Here is a 6,970-nt window from a genome sequence, read left to right on the forward strand (position 1 = left end):
GTACATAACCATTCTGTAGATTCCTTAAGTTTACAGCATATTGATTGGGAAGATGGCATTTGATTTGCCACAGGCACTTGAAGGTGTTTCTTTGGCCTATGCACAGGAATGGAAGAAAGATTTATCTACCTTTATATGACTTATCTAACTTATCTATACTACTTCTTCAAAAACTTTTTATTAGTTGTGTCTTTTTTAAAATATATATTTTTATTGATTTCAGAGAGGAAGGGAGAGAGAGAGAGAGAGAGAGAGAGAGAGAGAGAGAGAAACATCAGTGATGAGAGAGAATCATTGATAGCTGCCTCCTGCATACCCACGCTAGGGATCAAGCCTGCAACCCGACATATGCCCTGACCGGGAATCTAACCGTGACCTTTTGGTTCATAGGTCGACACTCAACCACTGAGCCATGCCGGCCAGGCTTAATTGTGTCTTTTAACCACGCCCCTCCCTCCCCACTACATTCAGGGAATTGTGGACCAATTTATCCTATTGGATAATTCAAGACAATGTCCACTCACAGTGCTTTTATAGGAAAAATGTCACATTGCAATCGATTCATTTTTTAAATGTGTAATCACATTCTATTAAATCATAATCAAATGCTAGCATATTTTGTAAGCTATGTGTGTACTCAGTATGTGGTTTTAAAATATTCAGTTCTGAAAATGAGCTCCTTGAAATACAATAGACACTCACATGCTGAAGTTCTCCATGAGCAAAGACTATTTGAACACACATTTGACCTTTCTAAGTAATTTCTTGGAAATTCTATATTACCACTGTTACAAGAGTGAAGGGCCCTATTAATATAATTTTATGGCAATTCTTGAAAAAGCATGTCCTGGGTAAATTTTACTTCATACCTATTGTACATTGCAATAGATATGCTGCATTTTACAATGAAGATGATATTTTGAAATTTAACATAGTTTTACAAATACTGGAAAGGACCTATAAACTTCAGTCAATGGAGATCAGTTAGATCAATTATGCTTAATAAGTATGTACATTATATGAGAAAGAATGCTTATCTCCTATTTATAAGCTAAAGAACTATAAAGTTTAAATAAACAATTTTTGCCAATGTTGATGACTAAATTATTGCTCTTTGACTCAAATGACACTTAAGTGATGCTACTGGTTTCATTTTTAGGACAGTGTTAATGTTCTTTATTGTTTTCAATATGAATACACATAGTTACTATGGAGATAACTGGAATTGAATCATCACTAATAAATTACCTTATTCATTATTATGTTGCAAATGAATGCAGCTCATTACATGGCTGAAATCAACATTTTTTCCCCAGACAAACAAAAAATTGCTGTTTTTCTTGTTGCTTTTTCAATACCCGATTCACGTATTAAATGTGTGTGTGTGTACTTAGTGGATTTTCTAGTGAAATAAATTTTTGGTAAAAGGGCTTTTTTTAATTGTAGGGAATCTTATGTGTTCCTGGGAAGGTTTCTTGTATGATGTTATGACATGTTTTGGATTTGGTGTGGACACATTACAAGAAAAAAATCATCCATGCTTTGATATGTCAGTGGAATCTACTGCTGAAATTTGGTACTTTTGCCCTTATCTTTCTTATGAGTTTATCAGTGGGCAAGTGATATAGTCTGTGACAAGATAAAGCGTTAGATTCTTAGAATCGATTTATAATAGATAACCCTTACTTTGTGGGATGTCTTATCATAGCTACTTAGGATACTGTGATTTTTAAACTGATTTCCTCCCCAATTTAAAAAAAGTTGATACCGTGTTCTCACTTCACCTGCTCAACCTGGTCTTTTTCCTGAAACAGTGCCTAGCCTCAGATAGTACATTGTTAGTTCATTGTTTTTACAAGTAGGGCTGACAAGCTGACATTATTACAGTTGCCCTTAATTTTAGCCAAGATTTTTCAAACAAATTTGTCTCCCACTTTTTGCAATTACAATTTCTATTTATAATTATTTTTAAAAACTGGTTCCAGGACCCTCGTGGGTACCAAAATCTATGGATGCTCAAGTCCCCTCTATAAAATGGCGTACTATTTGCATATGACCTATGCACATCATCCCTGTGTACTTTAAATCCTCTCTAGATTACTTCTCATGCAATGTAAATGCTATGTTAATAGTTGTATTGTTTAGGGAATAATAAGAAAAAAAAGTCTGTACATGTTCAGTACAGATGTAATCATCCTAGGCCTAACTACTTTGTACGTGACAGCAACGTGTAACTCCCTCCCCCCACCCCAATATTTTTTATCTTTGATTGGTTGAATCCCCAGATGCAGAGCCTGCAGATACTATGGGCCGAATATACAGTGGGGCCTTGACTTGCGAGTGTCCCGACTAACGAGTTTTTTAAGATGCCAGCTGTCTCTCGGCTGATTTTTTGCATTGAGTTGATAGAGTAATTTGAGTTAACGAGCTCCTTAACGAGCTCGGTCTCAGAATGAATTAAACTCGTAAGTCAAGGCCCCACTGTACAGCAATTTGGTTTTTGAAGGATGGGCAGTGGCATTGCTCATTGTATTAGTTCATTGCTGTATTACGAATACCCCTAAATATAATGGCTTAAAACAAACATGTATTGTCCCACAGCTTCTGGAGTCCTAGGACAGCTTAGTGAGATGTTTCTAACTCGGGTCTCATAAAGTTGTAATCAAGCTTTCAGCTGTGGCTGCATCGTTTGACACCTTGACTGGGGCTGGAAGATCCGTTCCCCAAAAGGCTCATTCACTCAGCTGTAGGCTGGAAGTCTCAGTTTCTTGCCATGCAGGCCACTCCCAGGGCCACCTAAGGGTTCTCAAGACGTGGCTGTTGGCTCCCTCCAGGACAAGTGATGACACAGTCTAAGTTGGCAGCCACAGTCTTTTATTACCCAGTCTTAGAAGAGATAGTCCATCCCTTCTGCCCTGGTACATCATAGGAGGGGACTGTACAGGGCGTAAAACCAGGAGGAGGAAATGATTGGGAGGATCTGAGAGGCTGCCTCCCACACTTATTTAAGGTATTGTAATTAATGTTTGCTGGAGAATTACATAGAGATAAGAGTTGGCTTTGGGGAAGGCGCAGCAAAAGATTTGATTTGAAAAAAAGGAGCTTCTTAGGGAATATTTCTGTTAAACATGTACTTAAGGATTTTAAAAATGAGATTCTTTTTACATATAACAAGAGATAGATTGCAGTGAACAGAGCAGTTTTTCTATCAATATTGGATCTTTTTAAGAAAATATATATTTTTTATTTATTTCAGAGGGGAAGAATGAGGGAGAGGTAGAAACATTAATGATGAGAGAGAATCATTGATGGGCTGCCTCCTGCACGCCCCACACTGGGGATGGAGCCCGCAACCTGGGCCTGTGCCCTGATGGGGAATCGAACCCTGACCTCCTGGTTCTTAGATCGACACCCCACCACTGAGCCAAGCGGGCTATCATTGTTAGATCTTAATTAGCTTGCTTTTTTTTTTCTTTTTCATCATATTAAGTGGTAATTGTGTACATTTAGGTTTTCTTTTTACCATTTATCTACATCCACATAGACACACCGTATAATTCTAAACTATGTATAACCTTGTAGTTCCTCACCTTTTGTGATTATTTAAGTAGATGAGGAGCTTCGTTTTGAGAACTTGCCATATAGCAGAAGGGCCTTTGTCAAATGAAAGGCTGGAAGATAAAAAGCTGATAGTAAAGTGGATGTCTAGAATACTCAAAAACAAGATCTTTCATGGAGTTATGACCCATTAGGGATTCTGGACTCTTAAGGAGAATATCTCCATTTCTCTCAGCCTATTGTTCAGGATTATTGGAGAAAATAGCCACTCTGTTAAGCTACTAACCCAGCCGTGGGCAAACTACGGCCCGCAGGCCGGATCCGGCCCGTTTGAAATGAATAAAACTAAAAAAAAAAAAAAAGACCGTACCCTTTTATGTAATGATGTTTACTTTGAATTTATATTAGTTCACACAAACACTCCATCCATGCTTTTGTTCCGGCCCTCCGATCCAGTTTAAGAACCCATTGTGGCCCTCGAGTCAAAAAGTTTGCCCACCCCTGTACTAACCTCTGGGATGAATTGGAGATAATTTCAGCTTTTGCTGAAAGAGAATGAGAACGAGGGTAAGGAAAACATCTCATACTCTAAATTAAGATGCGTGAATAAAGATATTTCAGTGCCTTCACTGAAATAGTAAAAGAGGAACAAGGGAAGTAGCCCCAACTAGACACAGCAAGCAGGGAAGAGCCAGGATGAGGATGTGAAGTGTGAATTGAGTCAGGAGGAGTGAGAGATATCTAAGAAGCTGAGAGCTTCTATATCTTGGGCCTAGATAAGTTAAAATGAAGCTTTGCCACAATCAATTATTTTACTAATATGGAAAGAACCTAATATCCTATATAATAAAGAAGTAATATGCAAATTGACCCTCACACCGTAATGCTGTCACAATATGGCTGCACCCACAGCGGAGGCGGGATTCCTGTAATGAGCCATAACGAGCGATCAGCAGGGACCTGAGGCTGCGTAGCGCCGAGCTGGGCGGGGGTGGGGGACCTGAGGCTGCGTCCCATGCCTGGCAGGGCTTGACAGGGGATCTCAGGCCACGCCCCCCACCCGGCAGGGCTTGACAGGCCGTAATGCTGTCACAATATGGCTGCACCCACAGCGGAGGCGGGATTCCTGTAATGAGCCATAACGAGCGATCAGCAGGGACCTGAGGCTGCGTAGCGCCGAGCTGGGCGGGGGTGGGGGACCTGAGGCTGCGTCCCATGCCTGGCAGGGCTTGACAGGGGATCTCAGGCCACGCCCCCCACCCGGCAGGGCTTGACAGGGGACATCAAGGCGCACCACCCGGGACCTCAGGCTTCGACCCCCACCCCGGTGCCAGGCCAGGGGACCTCAGGCTTCGACCCCCACCCCTGTGCCAGGCCAGGGGACCTCAGGCTGTGCCCTCTGCCAGAGCTGAGCTGGGGAACCTCAGGCCATGCCCCCCACCCAGCAGGGCTTGACAGGGGACCTCAGGCTGCACCTCCCCCACCCTGTGGGGCTTGATAGGGGACCCCAGGTCATGCCCCCCACCCCGACACCGGGCCAGGGGACTTGAGGGTGGGCCAGGGGACCTGAGGCTGTGACTCCCACCCAGTGCCGGGCCAGGGGACCTGAGGCCGTGCCCCCCGCCTGGCAGGGCTTGACAGGTATGGGGGCGGCTGGGTCTGGATCTCACCCAATGGAGGTGGGGCTGGCTGGGTCTGGGTCTCCCGTGATTTTGAGGAGTGCACAGGTGGGCGGGGACTTGACTCTGATATGAGGAAGATTTTCATATACATTTTACTAATTTTCTTTCATCTCTGACACATCTATTATAGAGAAAGGGCAAATAGCAATATTAAAATATGTCCTCTAATTAATTCCCTTTTAATGTGCATGAATTTCGTGCACCAGGCCACTAGTATCAATATATTCTAACAAGCTTAATTCTGAATACTTCAGAGTTATTGGGCATGTTGGAGTGGCCCCTGTTACTAGGGATTACTGCCAGTAAAGAACGGATAACACAAATAAGATTTTTTCCCATTATAAAATGGATATATGCTATTTAACAGTCTTTAATCATCACTTACATATAGCTTGATGTCTGGAGTTATATGTGATTTAAAACAACAACCATTCTATTATATCTTTTGATTTTTGTGGATCAGGAATATAATCAGGGCTCAGCTGGATAATTCACCTGGTTCATGTGGTATCTATAGAGGTCACTCCGTAGACTTCAGCTGGGAGATGGGCTGATTACAGAGTCCAAGGTGGTTTCACTCATGTCTGGCACTTTGGTGGAGAGGGCTGGAAGGCTGGGCTCAACTGCAGCGGTGACCAGAGTAGGTGCATGTGACCTCACCACCATATCAATCGCAGCTTGCTGTAATAGCTAGGTGATAAACCAAGTCCCAGAGAAAACGTTCCAAGAAAGCTAGATAGAAACTTTAAGACTTTGTATTAGTTTTATATTGCTGCTGTAACAAATTACCACAAATTTAGTGGTTTAAAACCATACAAATTTATTTTCTTAGCGTTCTGAGGGTTTGAAGTCCAAAAGGAGACTTAAGGGGCTAATAAAAGCATCAGCAAGGTTCTGTCCTGGAGGCTCCATAGGAGAAGCTCTTCCTTGTCTCTTCCAGCTTTTGCCATTCCTTGGTTCCTGTCCACATCACTCTGATCTCTGTTTTTGATCATTACATCATCTCCTTCATTGACCTTTTCTTGCCTCCCTATTATAGTGACCCCCGAGATCATATTTAGGCCCCAGATAATCTCATTCTCTCAAAATCCTAATTTAATCACATCTGCAAATCTCCTTTGCCATTCAAGGTAACATATTCAAAGGTTGGAGGATTGGGTATGGACATTCTTCAACCTTCCACCCGACTTGTTATGACCTAGCTTTGGAAGTCCTGGAATGTCACTTCTGCTGGTTGAGCAAGTCACTAAGACCAGTCTGGATTCAAGGGAAGGGAAATTAGGAAGTGGTATTCCATGTAGATGGCCATGCTTAATAGTAATTTATTACTTTCTATCAGTGCATTTAAAAAAAGAATAATTTCTGTTGGAAATCTTGTATTACGTCTTTCTCTATTAATGCATACCATTAACATATTAGGCTTTTGTTTATTTTAAGAAATTTGAACATTAGTTCTTATGCTGAGTGCTAGTGCAGTGATTTCTTTTATATATTGAGCTATGTGGGACTCCATCCTCCATATAGGATTTCTCAACATTGGCACTATTGACATTTGGGCTGGATACTTCCTTGTTGTGGGGACTGTCTTCCACAGGGGATTTTTAGCCGTGTCCCTGTTCTCTACCCACTAGATAACAGAGCACCCTCGGACCCACCTCACCCCAGTTCTGGCAACCAAAAATGTTTCCAAACATTGCCGAATGTTCCATGGAGAAGATGTGGGGTGGGGG

This window comes from Myotis brandtii, unplaced genomic scaffold, assembly GCF_000412655.1.
Source record: "Myotis brandtii unplaced genomic scaffold, ASM41265v1 scaffold494, whole genome shotgun sequence".
In the NCBI taxonomy this organism is placed as follows: Eukaryota; Metazoa; Chordata; class Mammalia; order Chiroptera; family Vespertilionidae; genus Myotis; species Myotis brandtii.